At 39.5% G+C, this 17149-nt stretch overlaps 1 protein-coding gene across 7 annotated transcripts in view; it reads left to right on the top strand.

Moving 5' to 3' along the window:
• The window catches only part of SIPA1L1 (signal induced proliferation associated 1 like 1), a 370770-nt gene that overhangs the window by 41841 nt on the left and 311780 nt on the right, over window positions 1-17149 (top strand). The window lies entirely within an intron of this gene.

The following is a 17149-nucleotide window of genomic DNA, read 5'->3' as shown; positions in this document are numbered from 1 at the left end:
GCACGTTTTCTACTTCATTGACATCTTCTCTTTATTATTTTCTTCCTTCCATGTTGGGTTTAGTTTGCTCTGCTCTTTATGATTTCTTAAGATAGAACATTAGGATCATGGTGGTAGGTTCTTTTCTATTTTCTTGAATTAAGCGTTAAAGTTTTAAGTTTCCCTTTTAGGTACTATTTTAGCTGCATCCCACACATTTTGATATGTTTTATTTTTGTTGCTATTTGGTTCAAAATACTTCCTAATTTCCTTTTTGATTTTATCTTTGATTCATGAATTATTTAGAAGTGTGTTGTTTGATTTTCTTACATTTGGAATTTTCCTAGATAGCTCACTGTTACTGATTTTTAGTTTTAATTCTGTGTTGTCAGAGAATATACATCATGTGATTACAATCCTTTTATGTTTATTGAGAATTTATAGTGCACCATACGGTCTTTCTTGGTGATGTGCCGTGTGCATTTGAAAGGACTGTGTATTCTTTCTATGAATGTCAGTTAGGTCAAGATGGTTTATAGTATTGTTCAGATCCTCCATGTCTTTCTGATTTTTTTTTTTTTTTTGGCCTAATTCTGTTCATTACTGAAATGGAGTGTGAACATCTGTTACTCTAATCATGTGATTGTCCTTTTCTTTCCTTAATTCTATTTTTGCTTTTATTTTGAGATGCATATACCTTTATAATGTATGTTTTGTCTTCATGATAAATTGTTCATGACATAAGAAATAATGTATTTGTTATGTCTTCATGATAAATTGTTCCTGTTATAATGCTCTTTTTTCTCTGGTAATGGTCTTTGTCTTAAAATAGATTACAGACTCAGTGTGCATGGTAGAGCTAGTGTCTGGTGTTCTCCTCTGGATGGTTAGCTTGGGCCCTGCTGTTTCAATGAGAGTCCTCCCGTGTCATCTTCTGTTGATCTTTCTTTCAGGTTGGTCACTTTTTCTAGAAGAGTCTTCCAGCCTGAGTCTGAAGGGGCACGAGCTCTCTACTGGTAACTTGATGCCTCAAGTTTCCAGTGCAGAGATTCACTCCTTCCTACCCTCATTTAAGCCTGGCCCCATCCTCTTACTAGTCGCATGCAGATTAAACCCCATTTCATCCTTATTAATAAGTTGCTCAGTTGTCGGATTAGGGGCTTGGTCCTTTATGCAGACCCTTAAACCAAACCAATTCCTTTTGTTTTTCAGCCTCCCCGCTTAGGTAGGGTCTCAGTTTCTTAGCCTTTGTGGAATTCTGCATCATTGAGAAGTCCTTTTTTTAATTGAATATTCTTCCTGGTGGCCCCTACATTTCTCTGCCTTCAGCAGTTAGATTTCAGCTTTGTCCGGTTTTGCTGAATCACTTTCCACTTATACATTGGTTTCTCATCTTTTGGGATTTTGTAGACATCTCTTATATGCTGTTGTCTCTTTTGTTTTTCTTTTATTTATTGTTATTTTTGGAAGGAATGGAAGCAAGTGTATATTCAGTCATCTTTTTTTTTAAACACTTTAAAAAATATTTATTTTGAGAGAGAGAGAGAGAGAGAGAGAGAGAGAGAACATGCTTATGCATGGGGGAGGGACAGAGAGAAGGGGAGAGAGAGAGAATCCCAAGCAGGCTCCGCACTATAAGTGCGGAGCCTGATGCAGGGCATGATCTCTGTGAGATCATGACGTGAGCCGAAATCAAGGGTTGGGTGCTTAACCAACTGAGCCACCCACGTGCCCCTTAGTCATCTACTTTTGTTTATTTACTTTCTAGTGTATTTACATGAGGCTTTTTAATTGATATATGTTACTGTTAAAACTGATCTTTAGTATGCAAAGTGCTAATTCAGTGTTCTCTCTTGCTATGTATGGGAAAAAAAAGTGTTTGGATGTGGAGGTGTCCTTTATATTTCAGTGATTTGAAAACTAATGTATTTCTTGCTGTGGATTTCATTCACATTAGAAAGTGTTAGTTAGCGGTGTTCTGCTTCCTTTGTGTTTGGTTTGGTAGACGTTGTTTTCTTTCAGGTGCCTTCATTTTGAAAATGAACACATTATGCCTATTATATAAAATAGAAGCTTCCTTGACCTAGAATTCAAGTCATCGAGTTACTGTTTTAATCCGGGTAAGTCGTTTAAATACGCTGTCAGTTTCTTCACCTATCAATGGGAAATACAGACTTCACAGGCTTGTTAAGGGTATCTTACATGTAAAATAAAAGACAGGAAAGTCTTTAAAAAATTGTAAAGTGGGGCATCCGTATAAATTGGTGTGTTGAATAATTAATGTGTTCTTGGACAGTCAGGGATTAAACTATTTGTATTTACACTCTTTGGTAATTGAATGGTTTTTGCAAATAACTTTCAGTATAACATTCTTCACAGTAGAAAACTTCTATGCTTTGCCAAAATAATGGTCATTTCATGACACTTTCACAACCTGGGTCCAGTCCAGCATGAAGGTAGAATATTGCTGAATGTTGTTATTTAAAAGATGCTTAAGAATTCACCTCTGAATTGCCCCATGTTCAGCCCGGTATCTTGGGATGCTTCCTAAAGACACCTCTTAAGTCAGTGCTGGTATTATCACTGAAGAAGAAGTTATATGTTGAGATAATCGTCTGCCTCTGGCATTCCAGCTCACTATAGTTTACCTAGAGAATGAGACCTTGAAGAATAAGTCCATTAAGTTTTCTAGAAGGGAGGGAAGAACAAATCTAAAATCTAAAGCAATGTTGGGGAGAGGAGGCCTTGATAGAGTGACATAGCTGTTAGCCTTGGGAAGCAAGGCCGTGATGTCAAGTGGGGTATGGATAATATGGATGCTTTACAGTGCTTTTAGATCCAGCCGTGTCTGATCTCTTAATCACCATAGTACTTTCATGGTTACGGTCATATTTGAGAATAAGGTCCATGGCGCTTGAAGACCAAAGATCTAACTACTCGTGGCTTTAGCAACATTTATGTGCTGTTCACATAAGCCTCTTAAAACATATTTCAGATATGAGAAAAAAAATGGAAGTTTCCCACTTCTGATTGGGAGAACAAGAAAAAAGGATATTAATACCTAGCTGTTACAATTACACAGTTGATAGTTGGACGAAGTATAAATTATAGCATTCACTGGTGTGTCACTTACTTCATGAGTTTGGAATCCTCCCTCCCTCTCTGCTCTTGTTTAGTGTATTTAGAAGCACCTGGATTATAGAGGAAATGGTAAGTTTAGAGCGATTTTGTCAATTTGGGGATAATGGTGATCAATACACTAGATATGGTGTGTTTTTTTTTAAATTAAAAATAAAGTCCTGTAGCTGTGAACTTTTACATTTGTTGACATAAGGTGTAAATAGTTTCAGTGCTTGGAAAATGAGGATATTGGTTTAAGAAGCTATTCTAGTGCATTTGCTCATGATCTTTTTGGTCCTAGATCTATTTAAAATAATCTTAATTAGGGGCACCTGGGTTGCTCAGTCAGTTAAGCGTCTGACTTTGACTCAGGTCAGGATCTCTTGGTCCTTGAGTTCAAGCCCCATGTTGGGCTCTGTGCTGACAACTCAGAGCCTGTAGCCTGCTGCAGATTCTGTGTCTCCCTCTCTTTCTGCCCTTCCCCCAACTCATGCTCGTACTCTCTCTCTCTCTCTGAAAAATAAAGAAACATTTAAAAAAAAACCCTCAATTATAAGGTGGCATTATTATCGAATTGAGCAGTCTTGTTTGGTTACTGTCTTGGCAACTGCAGTGTGATGATTTTGTGGACTTCTCATCCACTTTGTGTGTGCTGGTCAGGTTGCACATTCTTAGTGCCCTCGTCTCTGAGTGTGTTTCACATTCTGTTTGCCTGATCCTTCGTTTGGAATCCAGGGGATTCAGTGGGAGATTCTGGAAAACATTTGCATCTGTATTTTTTAAAGACAGGGAAGTACCACTTGAGCTCTGTTTTATTCTAGTTTATCCTCTTTTTGTTTTGTTAAAAGTTATTTTTTACTCTTCTTTTATAAAAAATCACCAATACGGCATAGTAAATGAAGGCTGTCTTTGAATTGCTTGAATGTCAAAATATTTTTATTGTAAGAGAAAGCCAACCCTACTTAACATTTTTTCTTGGCTAATTAAAATTTAGGATTTTAACATTTTTTCTTGGCTAATTAAAATTTAGGATTTTAATGAAGTTGTACTTAGCAATAATTATGTTTTGAGTTCGGTGGGTTTTGGAGGAGTGTGGTGATTCTGGTTTTCCAGTGTACTTTCACCAAAGACAGGGGCACCAAGGGTTAAGAGTCCCGTGTACTTTGGTATTGACACTGTCATTGTGTAATCTGGGTATTCTGGGTGGTTCCAGGCCAGCCTTCCTTTCATGGGTGGTAGAAAGTGGTAAAACCAGGCAGAATAGGCTTCAGAGTCTGGATAAGCGGCGAAAACGGCCTTGCTCTGGAAACTTTGTCCCACCTTTTGTAAATATGGAACAGAAATATGGAACAGAAAAGCAACCAGAGCCTAAACACATTTATGTCAGAACATGTTCAGAGGACGTAGAAAGGGGAGAGATTGTTATACCCAGCAGTTTTTACTGTTTTTACTCAGTTTTGTCAGTTGTCAGTCACTTTAAGAACGTCTTACTATTGACTTGTCTTTGGATTCACTTACATAGTAGCCATGCAAAATCGCACCGAGTTTCTCTCTGTGGAAGGGTTTTTATTAGGAAGAGTAGCTGGGTAGATGCTACAGCAATTTTAAAAGCGCTAGTCTGTTCTTGACTTAATTAAACGGGAGAGTATTTTAATTTGTTCTGCAGCAGACACCGAGTGCCCATATGTAAAGAGGGCTGTCGGTTCTCCGGGGAAGATGGAGACTGGCAAGTCGTAGTCCCTGCTCTTAAAGAGCAGTAGGCCTGCAGGGAGGTCCGATGTGTGCATAGGGATGCTAGAGTGAAGAGTCCCCCAAGAGGGGCCCACAGGCCACCCTGGGTGTTCAGGGGAGAGATGGAGACACTCATTTTCCTAACCGCCGAGGTGAGCAGGCTCAGAGCAGCTTAGTGTAGATGGTGGTATTTAAGCGGTATCTTGCTGGATGGATATAGAATGAGTTCTAGATACTGAGGTGATGGGGACAAGAACTTCAGATGTGCTATTACATCTAGCTTGGAAAAGTAAATAATAATAGTCACAATAGTACTAATACAATCATTATTGAATGCCTAACTTGTGATAATCATTTGTTTCAATTCATTTTCTCATACAGCAATGTAACAGTGCTATGAGGTAGCACTACTGTCACCTCCATTTTACAGATAAAGAAGTTGAGGTATAGATAAGTTAAGAAACTTGTGTAAGGCTACATAGTTAGTAGAATTTGACCCCAGGCTGGTTTCAGAGAGCCCACCCTTGCTTGCTATGTTATACTATGGAAAATGTAGCAAAAGTGGATTGGGGTCTGTCATGTAGAGCCTCAGATGCCCGCACGAATAATTTAATATATTGGAAGACCTTTTTTTCCCCAGTGGTTCTGTATGAGAGTTGTAAACATACTCTTATTTCTTTTCGTGTGCCATGCTTTACTGCTTATGAAATGCCTTTCCTGTGTTACTTTGTCAGTGTCTGGTCAGTTTTCAGTGTTTGCTTCTATATCCCCTTTCTGTGACGCTTTCTTCCATCACCAAGGGAGAAGAGTCCTCGCGGAGGCTCCCATGCCTCTTTGCTTCCCCACCCCCCACCTTTAACACAGTGTTTGTTAGGGGGCAGGATCCTTGTTGACTTTGTTTTATTCTCAGACTGTGAATTATGTGACTATTGGGATTGTGTATCCTTTTTGTATCCCTGGCATTCGGTTTATCTTGGTAGCCGAATAAAGCTCAGATAAATCACAGCTGATTGCAAGGGAGGGTGATAAATTTCCAGACATCAGACTGACTTTTTAAATTGCTCTCCTTCTGAGTTACAGGTGTTTGAATCCTGAGAGAAGAGATAAATAGGTGATAGAGTTTTTGGTTGACTGGGTTCCTCTGAGAAAGAAGGAGAGAGATTATTCTGTACTTGGGGTTGCTGGGGACAATTTCTGGGCGGGCCAGGCTCTGGGCTGGGCCCTCAGAGAGGTGTAACGTTGAAGTTGGCAGAGGGGACAGGGCACGCCCGTTGGGAGCACAGCATGAGCAGAGGACATAGATGGGATCAGTTACGAAATAACACTACCTGCCTTGACCCCTGAGCCTCTCAGCTTCCGGCCACACCTACTAGAGCATTTTATAGTGTCAAGAATCTCTTGAGAGCCCCGATTTTCTTTATAATCTGTCAGAAAGATGTATGACCCAGCAAAACATTTGCCATGTTGTGGTTTGAATTCTAAGGTAAGCTCCTAACATATGGAATATGAAATTCAAGTGTGCACGATGCCTTTTTGGTAGGAAAAGTGCTATAGAAAAATAGGCCCATTTGTTCTAAATGAAAGTCACCCTCCAGGAATTCCTTAAAATCTTAAGTAACCTTGCATTTAGCTGGCATGTGGACAGCCCGACTCGAGTCCCTTTTGACCGTCTAAGACCAGTAGGGATTTTGAGATTGTGGCCATAACTTGTGCTGTTGAATTCAGTTTCTTGCCCTTTATCTGGAAGCACGCTGGCTGTGATGCTGAGTCTGAGGTATTCAGTATTTAGGAGATACTTAAGAGAGGTGTGGTTGATCAGACCCATGGAGAGGAACTCCATGAAGAACTGTCATAATAAATGAGAGTGTTGGAATGCAGACAAGGTGTCTTTGTTGAGAAACCTCTTCCTACAACTGAAAACCTTTTAAAAGTGTTTTTTGGGGGGCACCTGAGTGGCTTAGTTGGTTAAGCGCCCGACTTTGGCTCATGTCATGGTCTCATGATTTGTGAGTTCAAGCCCCATGCTGTGCTCTGTGCTGACAGCGCAGAGCCTGGAGCCTGCTTCCGATTCTGTGTTTCCCTCTCTCTTTCTCCCCCTCCCCACTCATGCTGTGTTTCTCTCTTAAAAATAAACATTAAAAAAAAAATAAAATGGAAGTCTTTTTGAAGCACAAGCCAAAGTACTACAAATGATGCCATGAAACTACTGATGCTCCCAAATTAAAAGCTTTTTCCCTCACTAAGTTTGGATTAATAGTGGCTGTGTTTTTAAGATTGCCGGCCTAACAGGGGAGGGACAGTCTTTCTCAAGATGGTCAAGGTGTTAGCCTACCCTTTTACCGCCTGGTTATTCTGGGGGCCGTGGGCCATACTGGGGGTGAAGGAAGGGCTAGAGGGAAGAAGGTCTGTCCTTGGTGTGTGGCCTCCACCCTAGTGTCCTTTCTACATACAGATGCTAGTGTTCGTTTCACTTCTGTATAGATTACTGAAGCTCTTAGGGCTGTAGATGTTTACACATAAGGTGGATGAAGTTAGGAACTTGGTTTTGTTCCCTAAAATCTCCCCAGGGTCTAGAATAGCATTGCCAAGTAGAAATGTAATGTGAGCCTCTCTGTATTTAAAAGTTTTTAAACTTCTAGGGGAGCCTGGGTAGCCTAGGTTGGTTGAGTGTCCAACTCATGATTTAGGCTCAGCTTTTGATCTCTTGGTTTGTGGGAACGAGCCCTGTGTTGGGCTCTGTGGTGACTGCACAGAGCATACTTGGGATTCTCTCTCTTCCTGACCCCCCACCTTCTCTTTCTCCTTTTCCACCCCACCCCTCTCCTTCTCCTCTCTCTCAAAATAAATAAATAAAACTTAAAAAAGAAATAAAAAAATTTGCCTTTCTAGTTGCCATGTTAAAGCACACAGAGAGAAATTAACTTGAATAATACACATGTTTAACCTAATATCCAAAATGTAATATTAAAAAAAATTTTTTTTAACATTTATTTATTTTTGAAAGACAGAGAAAGAGAGCTAGCAGGGGAGGGTCAGAGAGAGAAGGAAACACAGAATCTGAAACAGGCTCCAGGCTCTGAGCAAGCTGTCAGTACAGAGCCCGACACGGGGCTTGAACCCACGAACTGTGAGATCATGACCTGAGCCGAAGTGGGACGCTTAACTCATTGAGCCACCCAGGCACCCCTAAAATACTATCTTCTTAACACATAATCAGTATAAAAAATTACCAAGACATTTTACATTCTTTTGTCCACACCGGGTCTTCAAAATCCAGTGTGTATTTTATGTTTATAGCATGTCTCAATTTGGACTAGTGCCATTTTGAATCCTTAACATAAGCTACATGTTTCTACTGCTTAAGTATTGGACAGAGCAGGTCTGGAACTGTCTTTGGTCTATGGTAGGAGCCCAAGAATTATCTGTTACATGAAGGAAGAAAGGGAGAGAGGGAGGGAAGGAGGAAGTGGCAAAACTTAAAAGATGAGTAAACAGAGAGACATAATTTGACTTGTTTTGGGGTGCCCTAGTGGTTTCTAGCCAGAATAGCAGCTGAATGATGAAAAATGCTATACATTTTTGGTTTCAGATCATTTGCAAAGGTGTTACCTCATTGATACATACCTTCAACAACACCGTTTAGACAGGTCAAGTTTTATGGTCTTTAATTTATGGGTGGCCTAGCCGAGGCTTAGCTAGGTTCCGTGAGTGTAGTTTACAAGCTTCAGACTCAGTCCTAGTGCAGTACTTTCTGCTCACTGCATACCTCCCATTTGGTTTATGTTAGGTACACACATACTTCCCTGTGAACACTAGGTGGCTCTTAGATATGGATAGAGACTAATAAACTAAATAAATATTTTTAATATAGACCTATTTAAAAATAGTAAAGATCAGATCTGAAAGTTTGTTTTTAATTCAGTGATCAGACAGGAATGGGTGCTGTAGCCAAGAAAGTTGTGTGTGTGGCTTCTCCAGGTGTTAGGATCTTCAGAATTATAGAAAGCACATGAAAATGTGAGTAAAAAGATAGTTTATGACCAGGGATGCATACGTGTGTTTGAAACTGCCCCTCATTTTGTATAACCATTTTATCTGTCAGATACTTGTTCCCTGGTAGGCACGTGCCATGACTTTTCTGTTCAAGCACATGGATAAATGTCTTGTCTCTTTCACAGAGGGAAAGGGACGTCACCAGCATAATAACCCACCAGTGCTTGAGTTACTGGATTTTGTGGCTTCCTTGTTTCTCGAGCCATTAAAATGATTGGTTTTATTGTGCTTACCATTTAACTAAAACCCTAACGCAGATACTTTTGATATGATTCAGTTTGTTATGGCTAAAATACTGCAGGGGAGTTGAGGTCAGTTTCTAGAGCATGAATATGATGTTATGGAAACATCTTGGATAGAAACCAAATTGATCACATTTGTATCTAAATCCTACTCTGCAAGAGCCTAGTGTATTAGTGAGACACGAGTGCACAATAAATACTTTATGCAAGCTATTCAGATATTTAAATTTGTGAGAAATAACTATAGCTTACAGAAAATGGGAGTGTAATTGTAAGGTTTTCCCAGACAGAAGATGTTGCAAACTATTTTGTTCACTATTTCTCAATTAAAGATAATATACCATGAATTTGAAAAAAGTCATGCAAAAGTTATTCAGCAAAAAATGTATTTTCAGGTCTTTGTCAGAGCAAAAGCCACCACTCAGATTTTAATGGATCCAAGCTGTAAGCAAAGAAGCTAATTCTAATTTATCTTGCATCTATGGGAGATCATTCATAAGGAATTTTCTACAAAACCACATGAGGATCACTGTCTACCAGGTACACTAAGGATTTAAGTGTGGATAACTCCTACACATACCTCACCTTCTGCTCGTATAGCCTGGGAAATGCTAGGAATTCATTTGAGTGAGTTCTTAATGTAACTAAACCTTACTCTTTCTGTGCCAAGTTCCAGACTCCAGAGCTTTGCAAAGTCACACCTGCTCTTTCCCCCTAACTGGAATCTGAATAGATGGAGGACTGGAGGTCCTCCTTGCAGAAGGTGGTGGAATGTTGCCTACACTTAGTGCATGAATGACGGAAGACTGAGGGTTTAGAACAGTTCCCAGCCCTGGCTGAACATCAGAATCCTCAGAGGAGCTTTAGGGCCTTAAAGTTGCCCAGACCCATCTGTTCCACATCAGAGTCTCCCAGTACTACCTACATTTCAGCTGTGATTTTAATTTCTCACTGAAAAGCTTTCTTGAATCTATAATCATGGTGTGCCTTGTATTTTTTCCACCATACCTGTTTATCAGTAATGATTTCTGGTGAATCGCCAAAGTATTTAGGAAGGTTGGTTTGTTTCAGAGACAGGGAGGCTTGGTAAAGGGTGAAATGGGTCAGCCTCCTCTGCAAGAAGTTCTGAGGAAATCAGAGCCCTTGGAGGTGGGTAGGTCGGGGCAGCTGGAGAGAAGAGGGCCAAGCAGGCCAAAGGTTGGAGCCTGTAAGGGGAGAGAAACGAGTGGGTTGTGCAAGGAGTCTTTCTGAGATGACTTGGGAGGTGTGGGGTTAGCTGTCTGGAAACTGCGTATCTTCATAATTTGGATCTTTCCCTTTTCCTATTCTTTGTCTGAACCAGAAAGAGACATGATTGGTGACCATTGCTCAGATAACCTTTTACTTCTGTTTGGATTGGTTTCAGGACAGTACTATTTGTAGGAAGTCTGACCTCTATTTTAAAGCAGTAGTTTTTTCCCACCATTGCTTTTCTGTTTTACATAGTCTTAGATACGGACAGGTACTTAAACCGCCATTTCAGATTCCCGGGAGACTGCCGGAGACAAGCTGGGTGCCTCATGATTTGGAAGACTTAGTGTAGTTTCCTTCTTTTATTCGGTAATAACAGTCTTTGGTGCCATACTTCTTAACTTGTTAACTGTAGACAAAGGTAGCTATTAATTCAAAGAGTGGACCTTTGTTTATAGTAATATTTAACTGTTATTAGAGCCCTTCCATTCCTTGATTTGATATGCAAACCAAGTGTGGTGTTTCTGGTGTGGGTATTTCATTGTTTGAAGGGCCCAGTTGAGAGTATGAAAGGGAATTGACGTTCTGCGGGGTAGTGCTGTCACTGATGCTGGCTTCTGATTTCCTGGTATTAACCTATAAATACAAGTCCCTTCACACCAGTTGTCAGGATGCAAAACGGTAGATCAGAGAATAAATGTACTTTTTTGGGAGGGTGAGAACATTGCTTGTAATATTTCTTTAGGACTGAAATCTGTTATCTGGCATTCCTTCTGCTTTACAACATTTCACATAAAATATGACCATGAAAAAACCCACAACAATCCAGAAGCATTTTTCGATAAAACCTGAAGAGTTAAAGTGTTCTAGCAGTTTCATTCCAAATGAGTTAAAAAATCCAAATATTTCCCCCACCGATTATGAAGATCTTTGTTATAGAAAATTTTGGGAACTGCAATAGAAAATAAAGAAGAAAATAAAGATCACCAGTAGTTCCACAGCTCAGCAGTAACTGTTATTAACATTTAAACTATTTCCTTTCAGGGTTTTCTTGTGTGTGTGTGTGTGTGTGTTTGTGTGTGTGTGTGTGTGCACGCGCGCACGGGCGGGGGGTGCATACTGTTTTGTATCCTGTTTATGAACTTAATATTATGAGCAATTTCCCATATGAATAGCTGTTCTTCAAAAATATAGTTTTTGTTAGTTGGTCTGTTGCCCAGATAGTTTCTTTCCTTTGGATTTTTGGTGGAAACACCACTCAGAAATTGGCCTGGATGCCTTTTATTCCTCCACAATGTCTTTCCTTCCCAGAGGGAATTGGAAACATCTCCACTGAGATTCCATGGAATGTTGATTTCAATGCTTCTATCATACTCATCATATCTTGCTTCATGTAATTTTTGTGTACACAACTAATTCTTCATCTAACATTTATTTAACCCTTCCTTTTTATCAGGCGCTATGCTGAGACCTCATAATACAATCAATGGTAATGGAAAGGAAATAAAAAGCAAAACACCATCAGATAGTTTTGTGCCTGCTTTCAGGATATTGGCCTGTGGGCTGGGGATACAAAGATATTATTCAGGTAGTCGCACAAATGAACGTTAACTCACAATTACAAGGGATTTCAAGGAGAGGTAAACGGTGCTTATGAGAACAGTTCAAATGAACAGTTAGACAAGGTGTTTTATTTGACCACAGGTATCTAATCTAGGTCTTGCACTTTTATAAAGGTCTTTGCAACCAAGAAATACCTTGTCCACTCGGAGAACCCGATGTGGTTCAGTGCTGTGCTGTGGTTGGAAGGCACTGGGGTTCTTTGTGCTCAGCTCTGAGCAACCGGTGTACATCCCAAAGAGGGGCCCATGTTAGAGATTTTGGAAAAGATTTCAAATATGGCCCAGTTAGAAAAACTATAGCAATTGCTTCTGAGGAAGAGAAGACAGGAGGACATTTTAATTGTTGTCCAATATGGAGCCATTTATTGAGGTATGTAGAAAGGATTCTGTTAGTTGATGGGAAGATGTGAGACTATTCTGCTCGTTCCCTTCCCATTCTAAGATTCCACATTTTTAAGACTATCTGAAGCCATTCATTCTGTGATTGGTACCAAGAGGACCCATAGGCTGAGGGTTGTTTTCAGCCTATGTAAATGTGGGTGTAGAAGAAGAGTGTCCACCCATCTCCCTGCCCAGTGACCCCTCCCATCTCCATCTTCCAGAAGTTTGAGGACCTCAGAGAAAGCTGTGGTTCCCAATAGCTGGTATCTCCTGAGCAAGAGCTCCTGCAGGCGAACACTATAGGCCTCCTCATAACACGTGGAAGAAGTCTGATTGCCTTCGTATGGCAGATGGCCATCTTGCTTCCTGTCTGACTCCTCCCTCCCTTCTCTGTCACTGAGCCTTGTTTGTTCCAGTGATGGGGAAATTTCTTACATAAGGCGACTTCTTGTCCTTTGGTGCCCTTACTGTTTCTTTTTCTTAAGCACTCCTCTCCTCTTGCTAAAGAAAAAAGAAAAAATTAATTCCTTTTTTAGGACCAGCTTAAAAGTTACCAGCTGTAGAGTTTTTCTGGCTTCCTAAAGCTATTTACTTTATAACACATCCCTCTGTTAGTATATTGCTGAAATTTTTTATTTAGTTGTTTAGCTTGCTCCTTGGGATTGTAAAGTATTTGGGACTATGTATTCTATTTGACTTTTCAGTGCCTGAAAGCCACTCCATAAATGGTACACCCAGGGCTTTCAAGAACTTTTGAGTGAATGAATATGATTCCTCATTTGCTTTCCAGCACCTTACTGTACTGTACCTTATAATGGCTTTCCTGTACTTGACTGTACTCTGTTGTGGCTTTGACACTTCATATCTGTGAGATAAATACCTGAACTTTTGATTGGGTGATTAACACCTTAGAAGATCAAGAGTGCAGTTTTCTTGAATGCTTTATTAAAAATGCCAACAGAGAGGGTGTCATTACAAGCTGGGACATCCTCGTTTCCGCAAAACCACTTTGTATTTTGGGTGTTATCTTTGATAACTTCAGAGTTATCAAATTGACCTGACACTAATGTAGCATTATGTATCAGCTATGTTCAAAAAATTTTTTAATTATAAAAAGGTTATCAAATTGTTGTAGTCATATTTTCAAGAAGAACCACATCTTAATGAGCTTGCTACGTAGTTTTACCACAAACATTTTTCCTGCATCACTTGTTGGCTCTAAGGTAGTCTTGATGTGAGAGATAAAATAATGAAAGATAAAAGAGGGATGTTGCAAAGGACATAATGAAACATGAAAAAGTTGATAAAATTCATTATTAATTCTTCCTTCCTTACAAAGTGTCAGTTTTCCAGATTCTAGGATGCATACTTGTACCTGACTGTGTATCGCACTGTGAGAGCCTTCTACAATGTTGTTCATTGTTGGCATATTGTCACATGTCCCTTGATGGACAGCCCAGGGTTGTGTGGGAGATGGAGAAGAAATACTGATGGAATATTGTCACTAATAGAGCTTTATTGTCGTTGTAATCTACGTGTTGTTATTTTCTAGTACAACACAGTGTGCATTGTGGCATTTCACTCTTATTTCACACCTCCCATAAGCTTTATCACCATATTTTCTATCAAGTCAGTATATGTAGTGATCATTGCTGTTTTAAGACTGCCCTGGCTACTGGCCACTGTATAGACCATTATGGGGGCTAGGTAACATTTACATAATAAAAAGGGAACTTTGTCAATGGAGAAATGAAACCAAACTGACCACCAGCTTTCAGTATAGTAACTGCTGAAGGCAGTTGATTCTTCATTGGTGAAATGAAACCAAACTGTCAATCAGTTGTTTTATCTTAAATGAAACCAGACTGCCAACCAGTTACTTTATTTTTTATGGACATTGCCTTATGGCTAATTATTTACGAGGTGAAAATGTGAAAATTCTTGCAGCGATGATGTCTATGGCAAAGGTGTCCATGGTGAAAATACAGACACAGTTAATCAGGACTAAAAAGTGAGGTTGAGAGAAAATTGAAAATCATCTTTTTTATTATTATTATTATTTTTTTTGGTAATTGTGGTAAAGAAGTGAGAGGCATTTACAGAAAGATGACATTGGAATTTGGGAGTGAAGGAAATCTGTACTTAGATATTTTCCAAAGAAAATTGTGTGTACCCTGAGAGCAACTCAGGAACATACTGTATTCTAATATGGTGTAGAGCTCATAGTTGGCAAAGACTGATTTATAACTGACCGTGCTCACATGTGTAGGAATTGCTTCAAAAAGAGCTTGGCAGTGAATCAGTACCGGTAGTCTGGTTATCCAGGGCTGATCAGACCCTGGAATATCTGATATGCTTAAACAGACATTTCTGAACATTGATGTCTACTAGAAAATCACTTGTTAACAATGAGAAATCTATATCCAAGGAGACAAGGATTTCATAGTGTGGTAAGAGAGTCCTGTTCCCAGCTGGTACATTACTAGGGCAGGATCGGTTTCTTCCGCTATGGCCAAGTGTGCTTTACACCACTTCACCTTTATGAAAGACCTGTGTGGAATACCTGTTTTCGCTGTTTGAAAGAAATCCAAAGAGGATTTTTGCTTTCATGAAATGAAAATTACTCTTTTGCTTTATGCCATTTCGGCTTATGAAAGGTTTCATAGGAATGCTCTGCTTTTGGGTAGCGGGGGAAACCTGAATTCTCCCCAGAAAGCTTTCTGGTACGCGCGTGGCATCAAGGCTGGCAAGGGTGGATAGCGTCGCCAGTGCTTCTCTGGGTGGAGCGTAGGACTTGCTGCCCAAGAGTTGTTCTTTTTTCCCTGCCAACATACCGTCCTAGATTTCTTCAGGTTGTTCTACTGGGCACGAATCCTTTTTCTCATAGCTTCTGGCTGATTCCAATCAAAATAGGGTGTGCCTTCCCTTGCTATTCTAAATAGCTTTAGTTCCTCTGTTCATGGAATTATATCGAATTCATTTCTAAATGTTGATTCATTAACTGGAACCCTCTGTAAGATACTGGAACTTTGTAAGATAGTGGTTGTGTAAATTGGTTTAAGTTCTTAGAATGTTGTGTTCTCAGTCTCTTGTTCCATTGATATACTCTCTGGACTTGATAATTGAGACCCAGATTTTTGTTTATAAGAAAGAACTTTCTTACTTGAGAGACTTTTCTGGTGGGACTGTCTTCCTCTATCCATATTTGTTCTCTTATTCTTCACCTCCCCAGCTGTATACATCCTTTGTAAAATGTTCACTAAAAATCAGCAGTGAGTAAGATGACCTTTGTCTGAAAGCACACTATTTAATTGCATATTTGAATTTAATAATTTTGGATTCAGGTTTGATTTAAGTGATGTGGATTCCTATTGCAAAAAACCCAAACATTTTAGATATTCCTGACACTTGTAGTTGAGTAATATGCTCAGAGCACCTATAGGTAATTTTCTTTTTAACTCATTAAGAGGACTTCACCTGATAGATAAGCAATAATTAGAAAGATAGTTTTAAAAATTTGTAATTTATTTTGCTACTAACTGAAAAGAGGAAGGTGTTCGATCTTCTTTAAAAAATTCTTTTTTTTCTTTTTTCTTGAGAGAGAACATGTGCCCACCCATATGCACCTGTGGGCAGAGAAAGGGCAGAGAGAAAGGGAGAGAGAGAATCTTAAGTGGGCTTCATGTTCAGCTGGAGCCTGAAGCGGGGCTTGATCCCACAACCGTGAGATCATGACCTGAGCTGAAATCAGGAGTTGGACACATAACCAACTGAGCCATAGGCGCCCCTAAAATCTACATTTTCAGTTATAGATACAAACTTTGGGGATATCAGTTTTATAATTGGGCTGCAACGTATGATATGTATGGAAGTATGAAGAAGAAAATACACGAGGGCATAGTTATAGCCAAAGGCGCAGTTAGATTGGTCTCTTAGAGGTGGAGCCTCAGTAGGGCCCTTGGGAAATTTCTCTTGAAAAGAATCCTTGATGATCAATAATTGTATCAAATCCACAAAAGACAATTGACTTTTGAACAGTGTCAGGGTTAAGGATGCAGACCCCTGGACAGTTGAAAATCTGAGTATGAGTTTTGACTTCCCCAAAACTTTAGTAATAGCCTGCTGTTGACCAGAAGCCTTACACTAACACAAATAGTCAGTTAACACATATGCTGTATGTTATATGTGTTGCATATTGTATTTTTACAATAAAATAAAGCTAGGGAAAAGAGAACATTGCTACGAAAATTGTAAGGGAGAGAAAATACACTTACAGTACTGTACTGTATTTATTGATACAAATCCATGTATAAGTGGATCCATACTATTCAAACCCGTGTTATTCAAGGATCAGCTGTAGACTAAATATTGTTGAAAAAGTAGATTTGCTGTAATAGCAAAGAGAAGTAATCCTAATCTTGGCAAGTGTGAAATTGCCAAGCACAGAATATATGCTAGTTGTTTTGTTTTGTATTTCCTTGCAGAAGTCAGTCCCCTCGATGATATCATTGTTAATTCCTCCAACATGGTACAATGAGCCATGCCTTGGATTGACATTTTAAAATGATTCAAGAGCTGTCCTGCTGTGGACTGCACTAGGATTCCATTCACTAAGACCCCTCCTTGGACTTTATCCCTAAGACCCAGACTCTGTGAGCACCAGGGTCATTTCCCTTGGCCCAGTGTGTGGAGAGATTTATATTTATTAAGTACTAACGATGTGCTAGGTATTAGCTGGGTACTCTGTATATGTTATTTCAGTTAAGCCTTTTTATAACTTCAAGATTAAAG

This window comes from Hyaena hyaena, unplaced genomic scaffold, assembly GCF_003009895.1.
Source record: "Hyaena hyaena isolate Hyena2069 unplaced genomic scaffold, ASM300989v1 scaffold_400, whole genome shotgun sequence".
Lineage (NCBI taxonomy): Eukaryota > Metazoa > Chordata > Mammalia > Carnivora > Hyaenidae > Hyaena > Hyaena hyaena.
Note: the sequence above shows the minus strand (reverse complement) of the source record. Positions and strands in the feature narration are given on the sequence as shown.